Source organism: Mustela lutreola, chromosome 5 (assembly GCF_030435805.1).
Source record: "Mustela lutreola isolate mMusLut2 chromosome 5, mMusLut2.pri, whole genome shotgun sequence".
Lineage (NCBI taxonomy): Eukaryota > Metazoa > Chordata > Mammalia > Carnivora > Mustelidae > Mustela > Mustela lutreola.
In genome coordinates, this window is record NC_081294.1 from 12858010 (window position 1) to 12865394 (window position 7385).

General features: G+C 38.8%; 1 long non-coding RNA gene across 1 annotated transcript; it reads left to right on the forward strand.

The window, feature by feature from the left end:
- Nucleotides 1-1657: 1657 nt before the first annotated feature.
- On the forward strand, nt 1658-6481 carry LOC131831299 (uncharacterized). The gene is made up of 3 exons (XR_009353587.1): nt 1658-1990; nt 2091-2236; nt 5437-6481. It is a non-coding gene; the product is annotated as an uncharacterized LOC131831299 (long non-coding RNA).
- Nucleotides 6482-7385: the final 904 nt, after the last annotated feature.

Below are 7385 nucleotides of genomic sequence, written 5' to 3' on the forward strand. Positions count from 1 at the left end.
ACCACTCTCTTACAAAGACACCTGTGACTGCATTTAGGGTCCACACCTCTCACCATTGATCATGCACACTGGAGAGTCCTTTTCTTACAAACTGATGAAATCACAGATTTGGGTTTGGGCTTTAGAGAGGAAGAACCATTTAGAAGTTCTCCATATGGCCCAAGTAGATTACAAACATTTCGCTTTGGGCTTTGGGGAGAAAGTTCTAAATAACTATGTTTTGTTTTTTTTTTTTTTTTAAGATTTTATTTACTTATCTGTCAGAGAGAGAGAGAGAGAGAGAGCGAGCGATCACGTACAAGCAGGAGAAACGGCAGGCAGGGGGAGAAGCAGGCTCCTTGCTGAGCACGGAGCCTGGTGAGGGACTTGATCCCAGGATCATGACCTGAGCTGAAGGCAAACACTTAACCAACTGAGCCACCCAAGTATCACACTAAGGTGTTATATTACCTTCCATTTGTAAACCACTGTCCTATGACTGTGAAGCCTCTTGGCAAAGTGATGAGTCTGAAGGTGATGCAGGAATTACTGAACCCCCTGATGAAATGATAACGTTCATCTTCTCATGGTAGCCTCTCGGGGTCATAGAAGTAGCCAACATTCTGCCACGAAGTGGTTGGTTTGAGGAGGGTGGCCAAAATTCATAGTTCTTGTTGTTTTTCTGATTCGGAACTATTAGGGTATACAGTATTTTTTTTTTTTTTAAGAGAAAGAGAATATAAGCAATGGAGAAGAAAGTAAAAGTCTCCAAGAAGAAAAATGACTTCAAAATAGGAACAGGAGCCAGATATAGTAACGGTCAAAGCAGGGGAAATGAGGACATGCAAGCTATAATATATGCAGATACGGTTTTAAAAGCTTAATGAAATGGAGAGAGAGTAAAAGATCACTAGCAAAAAGTACATGCTCTTTGCCAAAAAAGATACTGTGAGCTTACAATTTGGAGTTTCATTTTGTAACATGAAAAATCGTGTAAGATTTGAACCAGAAAGTCTTTCATAGTTTTTCCAAGTCTGAGATTCTCCATGAAATACAAAATGGCCATGTCATGGTATATTACATTATTTTGGGCAGTAATAAGGTGTTCCACCAATATTCCACTCTCCATTCTGTAACTAAGTTGCAGCACTTACGCCAATGGACGTGCACACACGTACATGCAGCGCACACACGTACCCACACTCATACTCATGCGTATGTCTTCCTGAAAGAGCCAGTGAATAGAGATTAAGGGCATTTGGGCAACACAAGAAGGGGATACATCAGCCACTCAGTAAGTTACGGAACACTGCCCCCCCCCCCCACCTCCATGAACAGGATAGAATAAAACCCTATATTCAGGAAAGCAATCATACACCGACAATTGTACTTGGAGGAAAATATTGCAGATGTAAGAGACAGTTATAGGGGTGTTTAGAGAATGGAAGTATGTTTTCAATTACTTTAATCTCCAGAGTCAAATATTTAGAGCATGACGTCACCATTGACCAATGAAATGCTAGCAGCATTCCTCTTTGGCGCTGGGCTTATCTCCCTGGGGCGCTCTGACCTGGGTGGGACCTGGGACACACTTCATTTAACCAGCAGAGCCAGAAATACGGGGCAGTAAACAGAGCTGGAGGCTAGAGATGGCATGAGGAGAAATTGCAGGGTTTTAAAATATGTTTATGGGAGTGGTCAGCTCTGTGATGTATCTCTTACACTAAGATTAAGCAAAATTTTTACTTGATGGGAGCATTGCCTTGGTTAATGTGTTGTGATTTTTTTTTTTTTTTGATCTGCTGAACACAAGCACTAAACTTTCCAGAGCTCCGTGTAGGAGTCTGAGCCCAAGTATATATAAAGCAAATAAGAAACCCAAGGCTTTTGAATGGATTTAGACATCTTTGGCAGAAAAATCAATGAGGAAGATTTTTAAACATCGAGATATTGTATCCCAAATCAGACGCGTGGAAGCAAGATCCCCAGGCTCTCTGGATCCCACCTAGAGGTCCGGCTTGTATGAGTTCCCCTATCTGGCTTTAAAGGCAAAATTCTTTGCTGATCACCTCTGCCTGACCCTTAGTTACCCTTCTCTCTCCTTTAACCAGGAAAGCTTTTTCTAGAGGCAAGTGTGGAGAGTCACAATTTATATGGATGTGAGGGTAGCCTACTTTGACCTACTGCCCATCGTTCTCCAGAGCAATTTTCTTGATCTTGCTGCCCTAGGGCCCTCCTCTTTAGGAGCTATCCAAAGGTAAGTGGTTTACACAGGTTGGGGGCGGGGGTAGATTTTCTCACAGGATCCCTGAAGTTACAGCTTTTTAATTTGATATACTGTTTTTCTTCCTTGAATATGGCACTCCATTTGTAATGCTTAAGGATACTGTATTGCCTGCAAATTGCCTTGAGTTTTTCCTACAGCCAGATCCTACATTAAGATATGGAGTTTGTATATTAGAGAAGTCATTATTACTAGTTACATCTAAAGTATTTTCCAAATTTTATTTGATGATGACTCATAGATATGACATTTTGATGCATGTCTATTAAGTTTTGACGTGGGGCACAGAAACTCAATGCATAGACTCTGGATCCAAACTTCCTGGGTTCAGACATCGTAGCCCTGCCCCTTGCTGGTCTGTGACTTTGAATTTCATCTCTTGATATCTCAGTTCTTTCATCTAGGCAAACTACTTCATAGGGCTGCTGTGGAAGTTAAGCGAGCTACTATTTGTGAAGTGCTTAAAATAGAGCCTGGGCAGTATTAGACACCTAATGTAGGTCTGACTTTATTATTTGTTTCTTTGTATATGTGTAGATAAATAAATAAAAGAATATTTCCTACTCTGCATCATTTTCCCTTTCCTTAAAACAAAGCAATGAAAAAAGAACTCAACTTCTCCATCTATAGATTGGAAATGGGAGCTCAGCCAACCTGTAAATGGAAGCACAGGTAGATCTGGTGACATATAAACCCTTTCACAAAAGTCTCAGTCATTGTTTTTGTTGTTAGTTTGTTTGTTTGTTTTTGTTTTGCATTTTCATTGGGGTTGGGTGGGGGGCAGGAAAGGTCTTCACTCCTCACTCTACATGGACCTCCCAACCCGGAGACTAATGGAATATTAGACATCAGTTACTCATCACAGTTGTCCTAAGAACTTAACGAAGAGTTCTGTGGATCTCTAAGTTCTGTGGATCTCTAAGTTCTGAGAAAATCACAAGGAAGATGAGTCATGGAGAATCAAAGGGGGAAGAGAAGCCAACATGTACTCAGTGCCAAATATGCATTAGACGCTGTAATGCACACTTTACACATATTGCTTTCAGAGCAAGGAATTATTGACTGCATTTTGTAGGTGAAGACATCATGTATGGGAGAATCAGGATTGGAACCCAGGATGGTCTGATTCTGAGCAAAGTACTCTTTCTCCCTCCTCAGTTTGCCTCTATGGCACTGTGTGTCACATACTGTATGTGTTCCCTGTTCATAACTACAATCCTAAGTAATCAAGATGAGATTACTTTTCTCTGTGGGTTTTTTTTTTTTTTTTAACTAGGTAAAGTAATGGTATATTTAAGAACTTTTTCATTCCAAATAGTTACGACACATGTTTATTCTTAAAGTATTAACATGTATATATTCAGTACAGGTCTTTGAGTTGAACCCCTTATTCTTTACCAAAGCAGGATAAACTGTAGTGAAGCCAACCCAAGCAGCTGGTGGGTGGCCTTGGGGCCTAGAGAATGGGAGAGAGCCCAGACAAATGTGTTCAGCTGTGAAGTTTCTTTTCTTCCCCCAGCTTTCTTGAGATATAATCAACATTTAACATTGTGTGAGTTTAAGGGATACAATGTGATGATTTGATACAGGTGTATATTGTGAAATGATGGCCACAGTAAGATTGGTTAACACATCCTTCACCTCACTTTTTGTTACTGTGGTGGTGGTGGTGGTGGTGGTGGTGGTGAGAACATTTAGGACCTCTTCTATCAGCATCTGTCACACATACAATACAATATTTCTAACTACGGACATTATGTTGCACATTAGATCATTAGGACTTACTCATATTTTAACTGGAAATTTATACCCTTGACCAACGTCTCATCATTCTTCTCACCCCCCACCTCCTGGCAACCTGCATTTTATTCTCTGTTTCTATGAGTTCCACTTTTTTAGATTCCACATATATGTGAGATCATACGTTATTTATCTTTCTCCATTTTACTTAATCCACTTAGTGCAATGCCTCGAGTTTATCCATGTTATCACAAATGGTAAATTGCTTTCTATGGCTAAATAATATTTCACTGTGTATAGACACACTCCATCTTCTTTTTTCATTCATCCATCATGCATGGATACTTACTTTGTTTCTATGTCTTCGTTATTGTGAATAATGCTACAATGAATGTGGAAGTATATTGTCTCTTTAAGACAGTGATTTCACTTTATCTCCAGAAGTGAGATTATTACTAGGTTATATCATAGTTCTCTGTTTAATTTTTGAGAAAACTCTGTACTATTTTCTTTCTTTCTTTTTGTTTTTTTTTTTTTAAGATTTTTTAATTTATTTTAGGTAGAGACAGAGATATTGTGGTAGGAGGGATGGGGAGAGAGAGAAAAGAGAGGATCTCAAGCAGGCTCTGTGTGCCCAATAGGGGCCCAATCCCACAGTCCCAAGACCACCACCCACCCAACCCTGGGTGGTGCCTGCACCACCCAGACGCCCCTCCATACTGTTTTCCATAGCGGCTCTGCCAGTTTACATTTCTACAGACAGTATACAAGAGTTTCCTTTTTCCCACATCCTCATCAGCACTTACTATCTCCTGTCTTTTTATAATAACCATTCTAACATGTGTGAAGTGATAATCTCATTGTGATTTTGATTTGCATTTCCCTGATGATTAGTGATATCGATTACCTTTTCATGAGCCATTTGTAAGTCTTCTTTGGCAAAATGTCTATTCAGGTCCTTTCCCCATGTTTTAATCATATCGTTTGGGGTTTTCGTTTTGTTGTTATTGAATTATATGAGTTCTTACATATTTTGGATATCAGCTCCTTATCAGAGGAAGTTTGCAAATATTTTTTCCTATTCTATAGGTTTTCTTTTTATTTTGTTGAAATTAACAAAAATGATGGGGAGCTTTTTATTCAGACATAGTCATACTTGTTTATTTTTTGTTTTTGTTACTAGTGCTTTGGTGTCATTGTCAAGACTAATTTTAAGATTTTCCACTATGTTTTCTTCTAAAGTTTAACGTTTTCAGATCTTACATTTAATTCTTCAATCCATTTTGAGTTAATTTTTGTGAGTGGTATAAGACAGAGTCCAATTTCATTCTTTTGCATGTAAATATCACTCTCAGTACTATTTATTGATAAAAATTGATAAGAATTCCTCACTCTTCTTTTTTTTTTAAAGATTTTGTTTATTTATTTGACAGAGAGAGAGAGATCACAAGAGGCAGAGAGGCAGGAAGAGGGAGAGGAGGAAGCAGGCTCCCCACCAAGCAGAGAGCCAGACATGGGGCTCGATCCCAGGACTCTGAGACCACGACCTGAGCGGAAGGCAGAGGCCCAAACCACTGAGCCACCCAGGCGCCTCCCAAGAATTCCCCATTCTCCTTTGAATTTGCTTTGTTTCCTTGTCAAATATTAGTTGACTGTATATGGAAGGGTTTATTTCTGGGCTCTTGACACTAACCCTTTGGTCTATGTGTCTGCATTTATGCCAGTACCAGACTGTTTTGATTACTATAGGTTTGAAATCAGTAAATGTGATATTTTCAGCTTTGTTCTTTATCAGGATTGACTTTAGAGTTCTGAAGTCTCTAACATTAACATGGATGGCACTGGAGGAGATTCTGCTGAGTGAAATAAGTCAACAGAATCAATTATCATATCGTTTCACTTACTTGTGGAGCATAAGGAATAATATGGAGGATATTAGGAGAAGGAAAGGAAAAGTGAAGTGGTTGATATCAGAGGGGGAGTCAAACATGAGAGACTGTGGATTCCGAGAAACAAACTGAGGATTTTAGGGAATAGGGATGGGTGAGGCCGGTGGTGGGTATTAAGGAGGGCTTGTATTGCATGGAGCACTGGCTGTTACATGTAAACAATGATGGAACACTGAATCAAAAACTAATGATGTATTGTATGGTGACTAACATAGCACAACAAAAATTTGAAAAAAAAAAAGACTGATGAGTATCTAAATGGAGTCTTTAAATAATCAAATTGGATTTAAATTATTTCGTTTTGTTTCAGCTTTGTTGAGGTATAATTGACAAAAAAAATGTAAGATACTTAAATGTACAACACAATGCTTTGACTGATGTATATGTTGAGAAAGGATATACTTTTTCCTTTTTGGTCATGTTTTCTCAGGCTGAATGCAGGATGAACAAATTTGGAAAAAAATAATTGTAAGATATTAAGGTACTCTGTGAAGAAAATGGCCATTTTGTAGAATAAAAATTGACAGAATTTCCTACCACCACTAGAGCTCTCTTGAGTGACTCATGCCTATATTTTATGTGAACAAAGAGCTGGTCCTTAAGAAGATGTTTGAAAATGTGAATTTTTACCTGAATTCAATGCCTATTCTATCTGATCAGACTCCTGGTGTTACCCTGAAGATGGGGCAGAAGTTGAGTACATCCATGTGTACCATGAAATGATCAGAGTGTCTGATGAAAAACGTGACTAGATTCCCATTTCCAAACTGGATTCCTAGTGGAATCTATCTGCATTGAGGACTCTATATGAAAATCCCTAGAATTCCTTTATATGCATAAAGAAAATGTCAGGGAAGTATATTATTTTATTGCTAAATAAGACTTTGACCCCAAGTTCCCATTTTGTTTCCTATTTCAGTAGTCTAAGATGGTCCACGTGGGAGCCCAGAGGTATCTGTTTGCCTCTTCTGCATAAGGGATAAGAGTAAAGACCTAATGCAAGCTATACAGCAAGGCCAGGCAAATAATACACGCTTTATAAGCATTCACCGCTATTATTATCATCATTATTATTTTACATGGTATTCATCCACTGCTCCTGAGCAATATGCCTTAGTCTCCTAGCCTTGACTTAATAGAGGAAAGGCTGCATTATCTAAAGGGGAAATACAGTGATATTGCAAAGCATTATTTTGCTAACTTACAGTTTTCAATATAATAGGTCTATTTGTCTGTTGGCTTCTTTTGGATTTTTGAAATACAACAGACACATAGCTGTAACCTAAGACGGACCAGTTCTACATTCGGAGGAAAGCTGTGACTGCCTCTCACTGAGGTTTCTTAAAGCAGCGTAGATGTATACACGAGCCACATTTTCATACCCACTACCCTGAGGAGCATTCTCATTTAACTCTGGGCAACCATAGCCATAA